The 22,283-nt window shown below is 42.0% G+C and overlaps 1 protein-coding gene across 6 annotated transcripts in view; it reads left to right on the forward strand.

The window, feature by feature from the left end:
- Positions 1–22,283, forward strand: part of eps8a (EGFR pathway substrate 8a, signaling adaptor) — a 169,828-nt gene that overhangs the window by 61,345 nt on the left and 86,200 nt on the right. For 3 of the 6 annotated variants that reach the window (XM_080207248.1, XM_080207247.1, XM_080207250.1), the window contains exon 1: positions 18,286–18,420. The exons of the other annotated variants lie outside the window; for them this stretch is intronic. The gene's annotated coding sequence lies outside the window, so the exon portion shown is untranslated. Of the gene's footprint in view, positions 1–18,285; positions 18,421–22,283 lie in introns of those variants that run through there. 6 annotated transcript variants of the gene reach the window in all.

The following is a 22,283-nucleotide window of genomic DNA, read 5'->3' on the forward strand; positions in this document are numbered from 1 at the left end:
TTGTTTACATAAAAGAAAAAATGCAGATGGTTTAATCATGTGCTAGGTCTGTATCTCTTGCTCACTCTCCTGGCTTTCTTAGAATCATAGAATTCCTACAGTGCAGGAGGAGGCCGTTTGGCCCATTTGAGTCTGCACATGTTCTCTGACAATATCTTAGCCATGTCCTCTGCCTGCCCTATCCCTATAGCCCCACCAATTTACCATGGTTAATCTATCTACTACGCATTTAGCTCGGCCAGTCCACCTAATCTGCACATCTTTGGATTGTGGGAGGAAATTGGAGGTCCCGGAGGAAACCCACGTAGACATGAGAGGAAGGTATAGACTCCACACGGTCACCCAAGGTCAGAATTGAACCTGGGTCCCTGAAGCTGTGAGGCATCAGTGCTAGTCACTGAGGCCCTTTCTTACCTCTTTATTTCAGAAGACTGGAAAGGGAGACTACTTCTCAAGGGAAATAAATTGCTGCAGCTAAGTTGCAATAATTTGTATCTGCCTGTAATAATTATGTAAATGATAAGCACTTTGCTTGGAACAAGTTAGAACGATCATCCAGTAAAGCTTTGCTGAGGTATCTAGGGCAGCATTGTACTGATCATGTGTGAAAATGCCATTAAGTTGCAGCTGAGGTCATTTTTATGTTGAATCAAGCCTCAGAGTACTTTTCCATTGCACTGTACTGATTTACTTTTCTACTTCCACTTTGTGTTGACTACTTATGTCATAGTTTGCATTATTCAAATTGGCACAAGTCGAGATGCCTTGAGTGTGATTATATTCTGTTATCACAGCAGGCTGCTTTTGCTTTTCCAATTTGAGAGCTCTATGACACTGCAGCACTAATTTTAACAGTCGGTATGAGTGAACAAATGTGCAAGAGATGTAATAAATAAAACCATACATGTATCACTTAAAACAAGTGAAGAAGCATCAATCTCACAGTGACTGTCTCTTACAGTAAAGTCTCCTGCATGCAGTCTGGATTAAACAATTGGTAATGAGTAACCCTCCATGTTTGGCATTGAACTTGACTGGCCTGAATCAGGCCACTCTGTCTGTCAGCACAGTCATGTACAAATTCCGAAACACATAATTAGAGTTTCTGGAAGATATGTGCCAGCATGGTGGCACAGTGGTTAGCATTGCTGCCTCAGTGCCAGAGACCTGGGTTTGATTCCCACTTGGGTCACTGACTGTGTGGAGTTTGCAGATTCTCCCCTTGTTGGTGTGGGTTTCCTCCGGATGCTCCTGTTTCCTCCCACAGTCAAAAGGTATGCAGCTTGGGTAGATTGATCATGCTAAATTGTCCCTTATTGTCAGGGGGATGAGCTAGGGTAAATACATGGGGTTATGAGGATAGGGGCTGGGTGGGATTGTGGCCGATGCAGACTCGGTGGGCCGAATGGCCACCTCCTGCACTGTAGGATTCTATGATTTTCTGATATTTCCACAAGATGGGTATCAAAACTTGTAAGTAGTGCTTGGTATCTATTGTGAATAGGTTTCGAAGAGATGATCTGATTGAATTGCTGTTCGTTCTGATTTGTGATGTTGTCAGGAGAATGGTATTGTAGTGGTCAATTGTATAACCCAGATCGCTGTTCAAGTAGTTTTGGGCTTTAAACTCCAGGAAGAATGTTTACATAGAACAAGGACGAATGCAAACTTCATTATAACGTTTCCTGGTACAAGGAAATACAAAGACAAACTCTGGGCAGTTTTCCTTAGAACAATGAAGGTTGTGGAAGATTTGATAAAAGGATGGACAAGGCAAATAAAAACAGTTCAGTGATTGAGGGACCTAATAACTGGAGGCATTGATTAAAAGTAGGTGTAGAAGATTTAGTATGGAGAAGCAATAGAAACCTCTCTGCACACATGGCTGATTGAAGCAGAGACCATTTCAAAATTTAAGAATGAGTTGAATAGTTTTTAAAGGAAAGGGATATGTGAAGAGTCTGAGCACAAGATTTGGAATAGTGGACGATAGACTCTCAACTTGAACTTGTGCTAAATCTGTCCTTATGTTTTTGTAGAAAATTGCGCTACTCAGTTACCCCTTGCTGCCAATAAAGAGATTTCAAACATGATTTCATTGGTTAAAGAACAACTGATCACTTATGGGGAATGAGAAGCAGGTGGCAGACCAGTTTCTTTGCAATGTGGTGTCTCCAAGTTAATGTGTTTGGTTAATGGCAGTTGAAACCAAGTCAAACCATCAAAGCAGACTGGGTAATCAGATACCTGAGCTTGGCAGGCCAGTACCAGCTAGCCTGTCTCTGATAATACCTAGAATGGTAAACAGTGATTATTGGTTAGTCTCTTACTGCTCCAGTAAAAACTGTAGGAAGAAAGCTGTGGTGGGCAAGATTGGGCAACAAGCAGTAGGAAGTTTGCCAGAGATTTGTTTAAGGAAACTTATGATTTTAGCTTACATTTCAGCAGTGCTCCTGGCTGGGGTGAAGGGAAAGGGAGGACCCACCCATGTGTTGGTTATGTCACCTTATGCTGTGGAAGTGGGGTAATGTCCTTGCATGAAAGGGCAGGCACACAGGCAAACTGACACCCTGCAGACAAATATAGATTTTGCAGCTTGTACATGATGATGGGTTTCGATGAGTTCCAGCAAGAAGAATGTATTGGCAATTTTTCCTCATTGAGAGGATGGAGAAGTGGAAAATGATTTTCTATTTGGAAAATCAATGTTTTTATTTCCTTTCCAAAATTTCTCCAATTACAAAATCAGCTCTCTGCACAAATTAACAATGCTAATTTAAGGCCTATTGCATTGTGACTTCAAAGGGAATTGATATAAATAGTCGGACAGGCATGATTGAGTCCAAAGTTTCAAAAAGTCTCAAGTAAAGTTAAATTATACCTTTTGTACTCGTGAAAGAGTGCAATACTTTGCCCTAGCTGTGTGGTTGTTACAGTTGAGTGATGCACAGATGGTAAAAGGTACAAACTTGTCCATATCCTATCCTACAAGCGTTCTTTTGCACAAATTACAGGACGGATTAAATCAACCAATCTTTGCGTTGCTGGTCATACAGCCTTTTGTGCTAAAGCTTGTCATCATTTTGTTTTGCTTGTGAGTTGTTATGTTGTGGATTCTGACGGTTGATTTCTATTTGTTGTTTATCTTTATTCTCAGTGATATGATTTATTAAGTCATTCAGAAGTATTTTATCTTCATGATGTATTGTACTGTATTATTGATCAACGGTTGGTGTATTGTCAAGACCTGTAGTCTAGTTTAACCACCAGCCTTTGTTATCTGAAGCTTTGGCACCTCCATTAATTGAGCTTGGAATTTTTAACATTGAATGAATACCATAAAGTGCAGCGAGACCCCCTTCGTTTTAGAGAGATGTTAGTATTGAAGTAATCTAATTCATTTCCCAAAACCCAAGCAGTTGTATTTCTTTTGGTTGCCTCATTTTTGTTAGCCAGAAGTTGTCATGATTGCTTAACTACACTAAAAGTTAAGCTTTTCTGCCTTATCAACTCTATCATTTATTTTCTATAGTCTTATTTGATGATAAATAATTGGAAGAATACATTTTACCATTAAACTCATGTTTAATGTGCAACTTGACAATTTTTGAGTTAAACATTTGACCCACTGTCTAACTAAACGTAGCAATAGTGAAGGTAATATAATTTAAAACCATGACTGATCTGTAGATAATTAATATTTATTGTTGAGTAAATGGTGTAATAGTAATGCATGACCTGAAAATAAGAATGGAATGAGACCTGGTCCAAGAAGCTTTTATGGACTGAGTCCACTGAGCATCTTCAGCAGCGGGTGAAGGATGATAGGCAGGTAACAAAGATATAGACATTGTTCAGCACAGTGAATCTGTATTTTTTTTAATTCATTCATGGACATGGGTGTCGCTGGCTGGCCAACATTTATTATCCATCCCTGGTTGCCCAAGGGCAGTTAATGTTAGAATGTAACTGATGACAATTTTGTATTGGATGTAATGTGACCAATGGTAATAAACTCTAAGGATCAGTTGACCCAGTAAACCATGGCAACAATTACAGAATGATTTGATGGTCAGCTGACCCAGTGTAAATAAGAATCTATTGGGAATTGTGGGGGCCTGGAGTGGCCCTAGGCAAAGCCCCAAGTTTGGAGTAATGAAGTTTCTTTATTAAACCCTTTCTTTGATGTATAAGTTGGGAGTAAGTTTTGTTTTATTTTTATTGACTGCATTTGAAGAGTTTCTTCTGAAGAAACATTGATAGCAGAGGAAAGTCCATTGTGACTTCGTGTTTGTCTTTGAAGAATTGCTACAATCGTGGTAGAAGTAAACATGTGAGATTGGGTTGTCCCCCTGTCTTTTCAGATGCTGAACCATACTAGCAATGGAAGCTTAGGTGAAAATGTGGACCTTTGTTGTCACAATACCAAAAAAAAAAGCAGATATGGCATTAGCTTCGTCACTTCCAGTTAGGAGCAAGATGAGAAGCAAAGCATTTTCTGATTGGATGGCAGATGCCCCAAATAGAGAAGGGCTACAGCTCCTGTTGCAGTACTTAGATGAGTTCTTGGAGAATTATGAAAGATGGGTGATGTTTGAAAGGATTAGGAGACAAGTTGGCCAGTCCTTGGAAGAATATATCATGGATTTTGATAGGGGCCATAGCAGGCTAATGAAATTTAATTTAGAGATTCCAGATGCAGTTGTTGGACTGTGCAAATGGATACTCTTTTGGAAATGACTGGGATACAGTTAAGGGGAACAGAGCCCCTCTTCGAAATGGCAGCATCATTAAAAACGCTTTTCGGGAAACAATCCTTCTCTGCCACCTTGTTCAATACGGACCAGAATGCCATAGTGCCCAGAACGGAGGAGTCAGTGGTGACTCAACCATGTGCCAAATGATACACAAAGGTCTTTAAACAGAGACAGTTATGGTTAATAACAGATCTAGTGTTGAAGATGGTTATAACCGATTTGAAAATGGGGAGAGAAGGCGCGCATGGGAAACTGATAGATGGTGTTTAAGTCGAAGGAATGCTAGAAGGATTGCTGTTCCCAATGCGATTCCCCATACCCCTACATTGTGAACTGCCTGAAAAGAGGAAATTGTGTCTTTGAAACCACATGTGACATGGAACACATGGAAACCAACAGTAATGAGGATAAGGACCAGGAAGACATTGTTTTGATGACAGAAAAGTTGAGCCCTGTCATGAGCGCCCTGACACACTTTCAACTGTGCTGTTTTAGAGAGTGAATGTATGTCCACTGTCTTGGCCAAGATTGGCTAAGTTGTTACTTTGGGTCTCCTGATCATAACGACCAAAAGAAAGTAAAAGAACATGGTAGTTCCACCTGCTTTAGATTTGGAGGTGACAACACTCCAACATCCTCCAAAAGAGAGATACTTCCCTGTGGGATTGTGGGAATCAATTTATTTATAAGTACAGATGTAGTTTGCAGTGATATACCTTTGTTGTTGAGCAGGTTTGCGATGAAGAAAGCTCAGGTGACCATTGATTTGAAACAGGATAAAGCTTTGGTATTTGGTAAAACTGTGGATCTACATTTTAGAAGACCGGGCCATCATAGTCTTCGTTTAAGTGAACCAAAATTATTAGAGCAAAGGATTCGTGACACTTTAGTGTTGCTAACAGACAACAGCCTGATGGACAAAAAGATGATTATTCTAAACACCATAAGAAGTTTGGTCATCCAGCACCACAGAGACTGAGAGCACTGCTGCAGGGTGCAAGTGTGCTGGACAAAGGATATAATCTCATAGAACAAATATCAGGCCAGTGTGAAAGTTGAATAAAATATAGAAGGATACCCTGCATCCAGTCGTGAGTCTACCATTAGTATGAGATTCCAATGATGTAGTGGTGGTGGATCTAAAGATATGGGACAATGATAAAGATGTTGACCTATTGTGCTTTGTGGACATGGCCACCCCATTTAGCACATCCGTGGTGATTTACAGCAAAGGTAAAAAGACCATTATAGATAAAATGATGGCCAATTGGACTTGAACAAGACTGGAAGCACCATTTAAAATTTTGACGGATAATGGGGATGAATTAGCAAGTGATGAGTTTCAAGATATGTGTGAAAATTTAAATATTGTAGTAATGCACACTGCAGCAGAGAGCCCATTTAGCAATGGCCTCTGTGAAAGGAATCACGCAGTTATAGATGACACGTTGCATAAAGTTTTGGCAGATCAACCAGGCTGCAAATTTTAGGTTGCATTAGCATGGACAGTGCATGCAAAACATTCTTTACAGATGATGGGCAGCTATAGTCCATACCATTTAGTACATGGGAGGAATCTAAAGTTGCCGTCACTATTAACAGGGGTTCCCTTGGCACTTGAGGGGACAAGCATTAGTTCCATGTTTTCTGCACACTTAAACACTATGCACGCAGGGAGAAAGGCCTTCATTCAGGCTAAGATTTCAGAATGGATAAAAATGGCCTTAAGATATGTCACAAGACCATTGGGAGTATACTTTGAGAAAGGGGCTGGGGTCTACTATAAAAGAGAGGGCAAAAAGAGTGGAAAGGGCTCAAAAGTGATGAATAGTTACATTACAGCATGGTAACTGGAGGGTGTGAGCGCACTCTTCGAGACTGGTGGGACTGAGATATGAATTTGGAGCATCTGAGCAAGGTGCAGAAGTGCAGGAGGCACCTTGTACCTCATGAATATACCCTGAGTTATGATGAGGATCAGTAAATAATAGATGAGAGGGAATCTGATGATCAAAGTACCAGTGAAGCAGAGGATGAAGCTGTCACTTTAAAGTTCCAGGTACCCAAAGTAGGCACAGTGGTATCATACATACCTGAAGGGTCAAACAAACGGAGGGATGCCACTACAATCGGGAAGGCAGGAAAGGCCTCAGGAAAGTACAAATGCTGGCTCAACATTCAAGAGCGAGGGGAAGAAAGCCAAACCTATAGATTGGGAAAATTATGTGGACAGATGGAAACAAAAAAAAGCAAGACCTAAGTCCTGAGGATGAGACAATCAGCATTCGTGAATCCAGGAAAAAGTGACAAATCTGTGGCTGAAGTTGTGTCAACAGAGAACAGCGACCTGAGAGTAGCAGCTCTGACAGAAACAGTTATGGCAAAAGAGGCCGGAGTTTAACGAGGAAGGCTTGGAATCGAACCAATGATAGGAATAGAAGCTGCATAATAAGGAAATGTTGATAAAGGCAAACAAAATGGAGCTCGTGGAAGTAAGAGAGGCCAAACAGAGAGAGCTGGACAGTTGAAAAGAGTTTGGGGTGTACACCAAGGTGCCAGGCAAAGACAGCCTATTTTGTCTCATAGGTAGGTTTGCACAGAAAGTTTTATAAGATGAGATGTATAAAGCGGAAACCAGATTAGTAGCCCGTCGGTATGAGGAACATTTGAATGGGAGAGACATTAGGGTCAATGCACCCACAGCAGGGAAAATGATACTGATTTTTGTTTTTGCTGTTCTAGCATCTAATAATTCGATGTGTAAATCAATAGATATCAAAGTAGCATTTCTGCAGGATGAAACCTTTCGGAGAAAAGTTTTTTGAAACCATCCAAAGAAGCAGGTTATGCACAGGGACATTTGTGAAAATTGAACAAATGTGGATCTGGGTTAAGAGATGCATCAAGGGTTTGGTATTTCTCTCTGATCTGTATTGCTGAAGTCTGGCTGTGTCTAATTAAAAGCAGATCCAGCAATGTTTTACTGGAAGGTTAAAGGAAAAGTAGCTGGAATTTTTGTGATGCATATGGATGATTTCCTATGGGGTGGCATAGAAGAGTTTGGAAGAAGGATAATTGAGAAGCTGAAAACAACATTTAAAGTCAAGAATCAAGCAGCTAGTGCTTATCAATATCTTAGTCTTGATATCCAACAAAGTACCTCTGGTGTAATGATGAGTCAACAGGGACATCTAAACAGCGTTGATTCCATTCACATCACCAGAGAAAGGTCAATGGAAAAAAGGAACGGGCCAATGAAAAAGAAACAGAATTGTTGAGGAGTATGATAGGACAGCTAAATTGATGCACACAAACAAGACAGGGTGGGAGCTGTCCTGTCCTAAAGCTCAGTAATATGTTGAGGTGCGTCACATTCAGCGATCTTGAAGGTGAATAAAACATTAAAAATCTAAAATTAGAGGAATGTGATTAAATTCCCAGCACTTGGATAACTGGAAGATATGGAATTGGTTGTGTTTAGTGATGCTTCATGTGCCAATCTACCAGATGGACATTCAAGCAGTGCTGGATTCATAATATTCCTGGTAGGTAAGGAAGGAAAATGTTGCCCTTGGTCTAGGAAGCAAAGAAAATTACAAAAGGTAGTTAAAAGCACATTGGCTGAAACCTGAGTGTTGTATATGGGGATATATTTGATACATTAACAGAATTATTTTTTGTGGGCACATTAGGTAAAGAAGTACCAATTGAGTGTTATATGGACAATGTTCTCTCAACAAAAAGTGTAACAGAGAAACAACTAAGAATTGTTTTGACCAGCATTAAACAAATGCTGGAAAATAAGGAAGTTTACAAACTTAACTGCATTGGTGCAAATCTACAGGTATCCGACTGTTTTACAAAAAGGGGTGCAGGTACTGGAAAGTTATTAAGATTACTGGAGGATGGTTGTCTCAAATTATTTAAAAACAAAGAAAGGGAATCTGTTAGAATGTAATTGGTCACACCTTTGTATTGGATGTAATGTGACCAATGGTAACAAACTGTAAGGATCAGCTGACTCCAGTAAACCATGGAGCTAATTACAATGATGTGATAGTCAGCTGACTCACGATAAATAAGAAGCTGATGGGAATTGTGGGGAATCTTGAAATGGTCCAGGTGAGACCCCAAGTTTGGGATAATGAAGTTTGTTTATTAAACCCTTTCTTTGAATTGTAAATTGGAGTAAGTTTTTTGTTTTTACTGTCTGCATTTGAAGAGTTCCTTCTGAAGAAACGGTTGAGAATCAGCCACATTGCTGTGGCTCTGGAGTCACCTGTAGGTCAGATCAGGTAAGAACAACAAATTTCCTTTCCTCTCGGACATAAGTGAACCAGATGAGTTTTTCCAACAATTGACAGTAATTTCAAGGCCATCAGTAAATTCTTAATTCCAGATATTTTTGTATTGAATTTGAATTCCACCACGTGCCGTGGCGGGATTCAAACCACGGTTCCCAGAACATAAGCTGAGTTTCTGGATTGATAGTCTAGCGATAATACCACTAGGCCATCACCTTCCCTATTATTACTTAATATCTCTATTATTTATACATATTTTTCTTAGTTTCTATCTTGTCTTTGGTTACTCACTTAAAAATCACTGCTTAAAATTCTTCATGATCTGCATTGCTGCGTTGCCTTGTTTTGACATATCTGATTTACCTAGCAATTTACTCGCTGCTAATGAATATCATTGGCATTTTACCATAACCAAAAATGCACTCTCCAAAAATAAAAACCGAGGCAAAAATAAAAGAAATGGAAGCGAACACAAAGCATTTATGCATGTCAAGAAAAAGTGAAATAATAACCCTGGCACACCCAAACCAATGGTTTCCAGCCTAGTTGTTGGCCAACTGTGTTAAGCATCACCTGAGGACCCCACTGAGGCACTGCAGTTTCTGCAGAACTTGCTGCAAATGAAGGCAGTCTGCTGAAATAGCAGGCTTGATGTGGAGATGCCGGCGTTGGACTGGGGTAAAACAGAAAGAGATCCCAAACACCAGCTTAAAGTCCAACAAGTTTATTTGTAGCAAATGCCGCAAGCTTTCGGAACAGGCTGTCCCTTCGTCAGGTGGCTGGGAGTTCTGATACAAACAGGGCACAAAGAGACAAACTCAATTTACAGGCATAATGATTGGAATGTGAGTTTTTACGGCTAATCAATTTTTAAAGGTACAGACAATGTGATTGGAGAGAGCTTTAAGCATGGGTTAAAGAGATGTGTATTGTTTCCAGACAGCAAAGTTGGTGAGATTTTGCAAGTCCAGGCAAGTTGTGGGGTTATAGATAGTGTGACATGAACCCAAGATCCCCGTTGATGCCATTCTCACATGTGCGGAACTTAGCTATCAGTTTCTGCTCAGTGACTGTGCACTGTCGTGTCTCATGAAGGCCGCCTTGGAGAATGCTTACGTGAAGATCAGAGGCCAAATGCCCATGACTGCTGAAATGTTCCCCAACAGGAAAGGAACAATCTTGCCTGGTGATTGTTGAGCGATGTTCATTCATACATTGTTGTAACGTCTGCATGGTCTCCCCAATATACCAAGCCTCGGGACATCCTTTCCTGCAGCGTATCAGGTAGACAATGTTGGCTGAGTTGCAAGAGTACGTACCGTGTACCCGGTGGATGGTGTTCTCACGTGAGATGATGGCATCCGTGTCAATGATCTGGCACGTCTTAGAGGTTGCTGTGGCAGGGTTGTGTGGTGTCGTGGTCACTGTTCTCCTGAAGGCTGGGTAGTTTCTTGCGAACAGTGGTCTGTTTGAGGTTGTGCAGTTGTTTCGAAGGCAAGAAGTGGGGGGGTGGGGATGTCCTTGGCAAGATGTTCGTCTTCATCAATGAGATGTTGAACATAAGAACATAAGAACATAAGAAATAGGAGCAGGAGTAGGCCATCTGGCCCTTCGAGCCTGCCCCGCCATTCAATAAGATCATGGCTGATCTGTCGTGGCTCAGTTCCACTTTCCCGCCCTCTCCCCATAACCCTTAATCCCCTCTCTTATCAAAAACCCATCAACCCGCGTCTTAAATATATTTAGCGAGGCAGCCTCCACCACTTCAACGGGCAGAGAATTCCAGAGATTCACCACCCTTTGAGTGAAGAAATTCCTCCTCAACTCCGTTCTGAACCGCCCCCCCTCTATCTTGAGGCTGTGCCCCCTAGTCCTACTGTCTTTTTTGAGCGGGAAGAGTCTTTCCACCTCTATCCTATCCATCCCATTCATCATCTTATACGCCTCAATGAGATCTCCCCTCATTCTTCTAAACTCTAACGAGTACAAGCCTAGTTTATTCAGCCTCTCCTCATAGCTCAACCCCCTCAACTCCGGTATTAGCCTAGTAAACCTCCTCTGCACTCCCTCCAAGGCCAAAATATCCTTGCGCAGGTGCGGCGCCCAAAACTGCACACAGTACTCCAGCTGCGGCCTCACCAATGCCCTATACAGCTGCAGCAAGACCTCCCTACTTTTATATTCAATCCCCCTCGCTATGAAGGCCAGCATCCCATTCGCCTTCCTGACCACCTGCTGCACCTGCAGGCTGGGTTTTTGCGACTCATGCACAAGGACCCCGAGGTCCCTCTGCACCGTCGCCTGCTGCAGTTTTTCGCCACGTAAGTAATAGTCCTTCCTACCATTCTTCCTACCAAAGTGGACCACCTCACACTTGCCAACATTAAATTCCATTTGCCATTTCCTGGCCCATTCGCCCAGCCTATCTAGATCCTTCTGCAGACTCTCCACACCCTCCGCACAATTTGCCTTTCCCCCAATCTTGGTGTCATCAGCAAATTTCGACACCCTACACTCGGTTCCCTCCTCCAGATCATCTATATAAATGGTAAATAGCTGAGGCCCCAGCACCGACCCCTGGGGCACCCCACTAGTCACCAACCGCCAATCCGAATAGCACCCATTGACCCCCACTCTCTGCCTCCTATTTGACAACCAATCCTCTATCCACGCTAACACCCTACCCCCTGCCATAGCCTCTCCACTCTGGGGAAGTACTGGATGACAAAGGGTACTCTGTCCACCATGTCCCATGTGTGTCTTCTGAGGAGGTTGGTGCGGTTTTTGGCTATGGCGCGTCAGAACTGTTGATTAATGAGTCAAGCGCCATATCCAGCTCTTATGAGGGCATCTGTCAGCGTCTGGAGGTGTCTGTTGCAATTCTCCTCATCTCAGCAGATCCAGATTTTGCAGGCCTATTTTCTCTGGGCCCTATTCTCAGCCAGCTGAGCCTTCCATTTCATCTCGCATTTTCAGATAAATGTCCGAACAAGCCACCACCTGGCTGTCAGCAGCGCCCTCCCAGTTGTCTGTGTTAGTGTCCACCATCTTCATGTGTCACTTGTAGGTGCACTTTTAGCAGAGGTATGGATACCCATCAATTAGTGACCCAGTTCATTAGGTAAGTGCCCATCATTCATCCTATAACAGACATTAACTTAGTAATGTATGTTGATTAGCGTGCTCCAGTACCTTGACCTGGCAAAAGATGGAGAGGATACAAACTTAAGTCTATCCTTCTGTCTAGCATATATTGTTCAGGCCTCAGTACTGTGAAGAAGTGCAATGAAGACACAGGCTGAATGCTCTTGCAGTTTGGTGTTCTCTGTCAGATTGCTGTTGTTCTACACATTTTTTTTGCTCAGCAACAGCTGCAGTTTGTGCAGTGTACATGTTTCAGCATAAATGATTCATTGTGGTGGCTGGATATGAGAGTGTAACAACTCCATGGAGACGAAAGTCCTGTCACCAAGTTACTTTATTTACACCATATATTTGTACATCGGCAACTGAAGAGCTGGCTCCTGCTGAATGCAGGCTGGGAGTTTGACACACCTGCTTTAAACAGGGAGCATGAGGCTCCCTGATTTAACCATCAATTTTGATTCATCAGGTAGTTCTTTTTAAATACCAACCAATTATACAAGATCAAACTAACTAAGGAACAAATTAAAAGGGGCAGCTCCCCAAAAGGAGGGGGACCTGCCCGGACCAAAAGTAGAAATGAAGCTTAAAATATCAAATTAAAATGTGGTTAACGGGGTCTATAATACACTGTTGCCGTTGTGTTTGCTGAGTTTAGTTTGTCGATGTCTAACCACTTGGAATGGGCATCTTTTATCACCAGGAACATGGACCCCATAAATGGGTCTGCAAAATCGACATGGAGTCTTGACCATGGTCTGCCTGGCCATTTCCACAGTGGCAGCCCGGCTGCACCTGGTGCTTTCTGGCGCTGTCCTACCAGTTTGGCTGTGTCTGCGTCCAGAGCTTTTGATACTCCAGGGTGCCCATTGTGTAGTTCAGCAGTATGGCCCGATGGCTCTGCCTTGGTATGATGACCCGTGCTCCCCATGGCAGGATCCTGTCTTCCACTGTGATCTGTTCCCTTCTGCTCCAGTACGGGAACTGTAGATGGACTGGTCTTTCCAGCTGCCCCGTCAGCACCAGGTGCTTTAACTTTGCTAATACACAGTCTTTCTGCATTCACTGGCATATATTGTGTGCATCAACCAGGAGGTATCCATAAAGTTTAATGTCATCATGGTCTCCTCCACTGGCTTAACGCATGAGTGTTTGTCACTTTAGTCCCTGGTCGGTGCTCCAATTGATAGTGATATGCCACCAGCAATAATGCCCAACGCTGGATCCGGGCTGATGCTATCGGCAGCGCTGCTTTGTCTTCCTTCAGTAGGCCCAGCAAGTTATGATAAATTTTCCCCCATATAAATACTGGTGAAACTTTTTGACTGCGAAGATTATCGCTGGTCCTTTTTCAGTCTGGGCATATCTTCGCTCTGCCATTGCCAGGGTCCAGGAAGCATACCCTATTGACTGCTCTTGTGCCTTCTGCCACCTGTGCCAGGGCTGCTCCCACTGCATATGGGGACGCATCACAGGTGAGTACCAATTCCTTCTTGGGGTCATAATGTAGCAATACGTTTTCGGATGAAAGTTGTTTAATTTTCTTGAAGACCCTGTCCTGGTGGGCTGATCATTCCCAAGTTTGTCCCTTTAGCAACTGGTGGAAGGGATCCAATATGAATTTCCCGTAGTATGTTACCAGTCCTAAAAATGACCATAGTTCCTGAATGGTTGTGGGAGCCAGGGCATCTTTTATTGCTCGCACCAATCCTCCAGAGGATGTAGGCCTGACTTATCCACTTTGTACTTGAGGTAGGTTACTTGTCATGCTAAAAAGATGTATTTCTCCCTTTTCAAATGCACTCCCACTGTTGCAAATCTCCTGAGAAATTCCTCCAGGTTCTGCAAGTGTTCCGCCCTTGTTTATCCGTAATAAATGATGACCTGTGGTAACCCCCTGTAGGAGCTCTCCGAAGTCCTTTGGAATATGGCACAAGCTGATGAAACATCGAAGGGCAATCTTTTATACTGGAAGAGGCCTTTCAGTGTATTTATTGTGGTGAATTTTTGTGAATCCTCATCTAGCCTTAGTTGCAGATGTACGTGGCTCATGTCCAGTTTTGTGAACAGGAGTCCTCCTGTCAACTTCGTGTACAGGTCCTCAATCTTGGAACTTGGGTATTTGCCTCGCTGAGAGTAACAATTTATCATCTGTTCGAAATGGCTGCAAAGGCGCACCGAGCCATCCGGCTTTAAGATAGGAACCATGGGTGCTGCCATTCTGTGAACTGGTCCGGTTTTATTATTCCTTAGTGCAGCAATCTTTTGATTTCTGCATTGACCTTTTCCTTTAACGCAAATGATCCTGGTCGGGCTTTGCAAAACTTTGGGACAGCCTCCGGGTCGACATGCAATTTTGCCTTGACACTTTTGTTTGTCCCTCGACCTTCCCCAAAAAACCTCCAAATATTTGAACCTCACTCAAGTGACCGTTTTCCAGCTGGAAGATATTTGTCCAATCTAGCTGGACTACTTTTCTCCAGTTTTGCCCTAAAGCTCAGTCCTGAATCTTCCACTACCATTATTGGGACCTAACTAATGCTTTCCTGTAAGCAACTGGCACATGGGTTGTACCCATCACTGTGGTTCCCCAGTATAGGTCCTCAGCCTTGCCAAAGTTTTGGTCAGGGTTTAAACTACACCCAACCCCTGCAGTGCCTAGCGGGTGAGGAAGGTGTTAGCTGCGCCCGTGGACACTGCATGCTCCTTCTCCACAGACGCCTGGCTGCGAATATAACCGCTGTACAGGGGCAGACGGTCAGGATGGACAACCCTGTCGATTGCCCGTGTCGGGACCTGTTGAAGGCCTGCCTCGCTAAGCTGAAGAACAGGTTCATGAGGAGCTCCTCCTCCCGCTCCCGCCCCCAACCACGCATTTAGAAGTAAACACTCCCAATCATAATCGCTGTGAGCAGGGTTGGAATCTGCACTGAGAAACACCATTGGATTTTGAGGCCAATGCAACTGCACAGGATTCATCAGGTAGTTGATACTCTAGCAAACCAACCTCATTCACCTGGCTGAAGTTATTACAGTGAGACTATCAAAAACCTTGTGTATCACATTGTCAAGCTGCCAATCAGAATTGATAATGTCCGGGCTTCCTGGTGCTTGTACTCAACCATAGAATGCCTACAGTGCAGAAGGACTCCATTCGGCCCATCGAGTCTGTACTGACTCTCCAAAAAATTTACCCAGGTGCAACACCCTTTTATCCCCATAACCCCACACACTTGGAGCGAATCCACCTAACATAGACTTTTGACAACTAAGGGGAAATTTAGCATGGCCAATCCACCTAACCTGCATACCTTTGGACTGTGGGAAGAAGCCAGAGCACCCAGAGGAAACCCATGCAGGCATGAGGAGAATATGCAAACTCCAAACAGTCACCCAAGGCCAGAATTGAACCTTGGTCCCTGGTGCTATGAAGCAGCAGTGCTAACCACTGTGTCGCCATCAAACCCAACTCTGTACATGAGTGAATGTGCCATATGGATATGGAATGCTAGGATGGCATCATCACTGTAGAGCAATTCTGTGAGGATCTGGTGTACATTTTGTTTTGGATTGCTGGCAGGCAGGGCTGAACAGCTCTCAGTTTTGGTATGCAGATATGCAAACAAGACGCTCTCTGTAGATGAGCAGAAGGCACATGATGGCAGCAGAGAGAAAAATATGACACACACAATGGCAGGGAAGGAATGTAATCCTGTTTGTAATGGTGATGTAGAAGGCTTTGTCCCATCATAGCTGATCTTACCATTCTGTTGTCATGGTGGGAGGGAGTAAAATAAGGAAAGGAACAAAAAGATGAAATGCAAATAAAGAGCCTAAAAAATGGAAGAAATACTTTATAGTTTGAGCAAATCAAATATTTGATTTGTTGTTGTCATACGTACTAATATACAGTGAAAAGTATTGGTTCTTGTGTGCTATACAGGCAAAGCACACTGTACATAGAGAAGGAAAGGAGAGTGTGCAGAAAGTAGCTGCAGTGTAGCTAACGTGTAGAGAAAGATCAACTTGATGCGACAGGTCCATTCGAAAGTGAGGCAGTAGGAAAGAAGCTGTTCTTGAGTCTGGTACTTGGACTTCAGACTTTATCTTTTTCCCAACGGAAGAAGGTGGAAGAGAGGGTGTGTGGGGTCCTTGATTATGCTGGCTGCTTTTGCAAGGCAGTGAGAAGTATATTCGGAGTCAATATATAAGGGGCTGGTTGGCGTAATGGACTGGCTTTCTTAATATCGCTTTGGTGTGGAAAGACCAGGACAGATGATGGTGCTCTTGGCAGTTAAAAACTTGAAGCTCCTGACCATTTCTACTTTGCTGTCTTTGATGTAGACAGGGGCACATCCTCCGCCACATTTCCTGAAGTCGATGACTATCTTCTTTTACTGACATTGAGGGAGAGATTATTGTCATCGCAGCAGTTCACCAGATTCTCGCTCTCTTTCCCATACTCCATTTCAACATTGTTTGTTTGAGATCTGACCCACTACGATAGTGTCATCGGCAAACTTGAAAATCGAGTTGGAGGGGAATTTGGCCACAGTCATAAGTGTATAAGCAGAATAGTAAGGGGCTAAGGACGCAGCCTCGTGAGGCACCAATGTTGAAGATAATCGTTGAGAAGGTCTTGTTGCCTATCCTTACTGATAATGGTCTGTGGGTTAGGAAGTCCAGGGTCCAGTTGCAGAGGGAGGAATCAAGCCCCAGGTCACGGAGTTCAGAGATGAGTTGCAGAAATAATGGTGTTGAAAGCTGAGCTGCAGTAAATGAATAGGAGTCTGACATAGGTGTCTTTGCTCTTTAGGTGTTTCAGGATTGAGTGTAGGGCCAGGGAAATGGCATCTGATCTGGACCTCTTGCGTTGGTGGGTGTACCGTCGTGGATCCAGGCAGTCCGGGAGGCTGAAATTGATTTGTGCCAAACCTTTTGAAGCACTTGATAATGATGAATGTCAGTCACCGAACTATAGTCACTAAGGCACACTGCTTGGTTTTCTTTGGTACTGGGATGATCTCTTATTTTGCGTAGCAGCTTTTTGTGTGGCACCTTATCTGAGCGACAGCAAATGATGACGTGTCATCAGCAAACTTGAAAATTGAGTTGGAGGGTAATTTGGCCGCACAGTCATAGCTGTATAAATAGTAAGGGGCACCGTTGTTGCCTGTCCTCACTGATTGTGGTCTGTGGGTTGGGAAGTCCAGGATCCAGTTGCAGAGGGAGGAGCTGAGCCCTAGGCCACAGAGTTAGAGATGAGTTACAGGAATAATGATGTTGAAGGCTGAGCTGTAGTCAATCAGTAGGAGTCTGACATGGGTGTCTTTGTTATCTAAGTGTTCCAGGGTTAAGTGTAGGGCCAGGGAGTTTGCGTCTGTTGTGAACCTGTTGCTGCGATACAAAATGTTGCATTGATTATGCAGGTGGTGCGTTTGCATAGTTTTGTGGAATTTCTGTCAAGGTGGCAGTAAGTGCCATTCGTCTGTGGACCCTTGAACGAGGTAGCAAAAATATTGGCAGGATTCCTGTTGCTGATCATTATCCAATCCCTCCTGCTAGAACTTGGAAAGAAACTGGAACAAAAACTCTCTCAGATGCAGTGCCTAATAGCTGAGTTGAATATAATGCAGGCTCAATGAAAATGGCTAGTTCAATGAGTTACTGGAGGACAGCTAATTCAAGACAGCGCTACACCAGCATGAACAAACTTCTTCAGGTTAACAGGGGGAAGCTTTTTTTAAAAAAAAATTCTCAGAAAATAGTAAACTAATCCTAAAATATTTATTGGCTTTCAAACTCAGCAGTTGGGAAAAGTTTCTTTTGATTAACTTGAATTAAATGGCACTGAGATCATGAGAAACAAATCCCTTTCTCTATTGTTTCTCTTAGCTGTATGATGTAGAATGTGTTTGAAGTATTGACAATGAAAATTAAAAAAGATATTTAATAAAGAGCAATGTATTCTTTGGATATTTCGAATTGTTAACCACCTTGCAATACCGCTGTCGGCCATTATGTGATAAGAGACCTATTAGCTTAGTCATTAACTTTTAGTATTGTGAAACCCATGAAGGGTTCATCTTATGGCGCATAGCAGGAACAGATCTAATTTAAGACAGCAATTGTTTGGAGCCCATGCTCTTGTTTTGAAATATGTTTTTATCATGTGTGTGTTAAATCCAAAGAGCGTTGATCATCTGATTTGCAGGGTAAGGAAATGCAGTGAAATTGATAGTTGTGCGATTGTCTAACATGTTGACGCAGGCCAGTACAGGTAGTACTAGGAAGGATTAACTTAGTCATGACAGCAGTTTGTTGGAAGTTATACACGTGAAAGACACTGATTATATTTGTTGTTGCTTCTGTTATCCAGTTTTAGGGGGAGTGTTTTTAAAACCGTTTTTATTTCAAAGTTCTCTTTTTGCTCTGTTCGCTGTGCAGGGTGTGGCTTTACTTGTATTCTGCAATAATATGTGACACTCAAACCTCAGAGGATTTGAACCATAAGGTTAAAACATAATTCATCCCAAACAATGGGGAATCGATTTACCTAGCACTGCAGTGTGCTCATTTTTAAAGCCACACTTCCTCACTTCATCTGTTCTAAGTGTGCACGGAATGCGATGGGAGAACCCAGTATACCATAAAGCAATATAATTAGTGGAGTGATTCTATTACTACCAGTCAGAGTTGGCAAACAGCTATTGCCGTAGAATGAAGTTTCTTAATGAGTTGTTCCTGTAATAGTGTACACTGAGAACTTCAGCTTGTTAATGTTAACCTCTCTGGAGGAGTTGCTTTACTGCTTATACTTCATGTAAATCTCACTTTTTATACTGTACAAAGCAATGTCTCTGTAATAGTATGGTTGTATAACTTAACGGCTTAAATTATGGCAGCTTTCTTAGCTTGGTGTTGGACAAACAACCTCTGATGTAAAATTTTTAAATCAATCTGCCAAGAACTCCAAATTAGTGACACTTCTGTTTGTCCAGTATGAAGTCTGCACTTTCTCTTGTTTGGATACCTGGCATTTAAAACTCTGAAGCATTTATGTGCAGGTTCTATTACTGAGTGGTCTCTACAGTAGAAAAGTTTCCACAATGCAGTCCAGAATAGTAATTATGCATTATCAATATACTGAGCTACATTAAAGTATAAAACCAAAATTCAGCCTGTGTACATCTTTTCAACCAGCTTGCCATGTACCAAAATAAAATACATTACTGACCTAGGCTGTTGGGATTCCCCAGGCAAATAATAAAATATTGGGTATGAAAGAAACCTTTCCTTTTTGTTCCTTCCGTCTTTTCCTTCCAAATTAAAATAAGGTCACTCTTTGAATTGCTTGGATATGCTGGATGTGCCTCTTGCATCGTAGTTAAACTTGTAGCTCAACTGATGAAAGGATTTTAAATCCAAGGGCAGCCATGTAACTCATAGTTTTCTTTACATTATCATTGACAATGTCATAGTGATGTGAAACAAGCTCATAGTGAGGGTAATCCTAAAACGCCACTTGCTGCATCCAAAGGAATTTCACAAAATAATCTCGAGAAATTGTAAAGCTTTAAGCTGTACTGTTGACAATGTCATCCATCTTTGTCTCTTCAGCAAATTTTGATATGTGGCTTTCTATCCCATTACCTAATTTAATTTGTGATTGAGATTCCAACACTGATCCTTGCGAGACACCAGTAATCACATCCTGCCAATTAGATACCTACCTATCATTCTTACCTTGTGTCTCGCCAGTCAGCCAATTTCCTAACCAGGACAATAATTTGCCTTTGATTCCATTAGCTAGACATTTCCTTAAGGATGTTTACCATATGCCTTCTGTAAATTCATGCAAATAATATCTGTCCACTACTTCAGTTCCGCCTCAAAAAAATTCAATCGGATTCAACAGGCATGACTCAGCCTCCTCTTAAGATTCTCAAAATGTTGAGTCACCCATCCTTAAGTACGAATTTGAGTAGTTTTTTTGATGGCACATGTTCAGTTAACTGGTCTATAATTCCTTGGCTTTCCTTTTTCGCCTTTCTCAGATACTGGAGTTAGATGCACAATTTCATTGTACAGTGTAATTCTTAGAACTAGTGTATACTCAGAGGTGTGTTAGCTTAAATTAATTATTGAACCCCTAATACTCCTTTGTCATTTTAGGTATTGATGAATTTGCGCAGTTTACTGTGGACATTGTAGTCAGCCTAAATAAACCTCGAATCTTAACTTCTCCCTTTCGAGCACTGTTGGATTTGACTACATTGCTATCACCATTCGATGACTGTTAATACACATGTAGGCTGTTAACTAAATCTGATTCATTAAGAAATCAATCTAATATGGCATGCCCTATGTTAATTCTGAGAAATATTGTTGCAGTAATCGGTCCTAGATGCACTGAAGGCATTGATGACTTTCTTGGCATGCTAGATTGCTTATTCAATCAATATGAAAATTGAAACCTCCCATTTGTGCTACCCACTTGTCTAATCTCTGCATTTATGCAATCAACTTCTCAGCTGCAGTGTCTCTGGTAATACAGTCTTCAATCTTTTTTTTTATTAATCCTGCCTGTAAAATCATCAATGTGTTTGCTTGTTACATCTTTTATCATGAAGTGATCTCATTCTTAATCATCAAGGCTACTCCTTCCTCGCTGCCATTTTCCTGACTTTCTTAACATTTCTGTAGACCTCAGAACTTGTATTTCGTTTCACTCTTGACTGTTATCACTCCAGTAATGTGTACCGTGTCATATCCTCCCATTTGTTCATGTGCTTTAGTAGAAGGAATACTTATTAATGCCACACACCTTTTAGTGTGCCCTTCAGTTCTAATATTTTGCTTGCATATTTACTCTGCTAGTTTCATCATTTAGGGTTTTATTTAGCCTGTATTGGCAAAAGCACAGTTTAGTCTGTACTTTCCTCTCCCCTTTGTTTGCTTTTTTAGCCATTGTTAATTCTACCTTTGCCACAAGAGTTCAGAACCCTTGTGACCGCTCTTGTTTGTTTGTTTTTTCTGCTGAGACCCAGCCTGGGTGGAACCTGTCCCAGTTGTCAGGTCCTTCCTGTCCCAGTACTGCTGGCAGTGTTCCATGAAATTGAACCCGTCTTTTGCACACCATGTGTTCACCTCTTTAATCTGCCCATCACTGGGCCAGTTTACACGTGACCAGATAAGAGTCCAGAAACTATAACCCTTAAAGTATTGTTTAATTTAGCCTCTGGTTCCTGGTATTCCCCAACAGGCTCGCTTGCTGAATCTTCCCTGTGTTGTCACAATATGAAAGCTGAAAAGTCGGCCAGTTTTTTTTCCCTAACTTGTTTTGTACTAACTCAATTCCCCAACTATTGAGAGTAGTAATTCAGGGCTTGGATGTTTCCACAAATAGTTTGACCACAATTGAACACTGTGTTCGAAGTATAGTTTGACAGGGTATCTGCTGATGAGATTTATATTGTGGGAAAGGTCTAGAAGTAGGGGCAGAAAGGGATCTCTGGGTGGGGGACAGAGAATTCCAAATGGTAACAACCCTTCAGGAACAGTGGAGGCTGGGTCACAGCATACATTCAAGCCTGAGTTAAGATGGCTTTTTGATCATAGCGGAAGTTGAGAGTTATGGAGGACAAACAGGAAAGTAGATTTAAGGCCACAATCAGATCAGCTGTTATCTTACTGAATGGAAGAACAAGTTTTCTATTTCTGTTTCTTATGATTTTATTTTTGTCTGCTTAGACCATGTGAGAAAAGTAATGGACTGCAATTCCAGAATGAACTGTAGCCTTCATTGTAAAATGAGACATTAACATTTGAAGGCAGTGATTAGTTTTGCAGTTTGGTTCATGAACTGCTGCATGTAGCTTGATGTTAACAATCTACTTTTGAAATTCTCTTTGCATCTCAATCAGCCATCTAAATTGTGCTTGTTTCAATTCTTGCAAGTGACTAAATCCTGGGCAGACATTAGCACTGGTACAAAATACTTTTAATTATAGATTTTGTGAATAAGGAATTATTTTTCTTGCTTCCTTAAAATATATTTCTTTAACATTATCCAGAA

The sequence above is a fragment of the Carcharhinus amblyrhynchos genome, chromosome 19 (genome assembly GCF_965287045.1).
Source record: "Carcharhinus amblyrhynchos chromosome 19, sCarAmb.v2.hapA, whole genome shotgun sequence".
Lineage (NCBI taxonomy): Eukaryota > Metazoa > Chordata > Chondrichthyes > Carcharhiniformes > Carcharhinidae > Carcharhinus > Carcharhinus amblyrhynchos.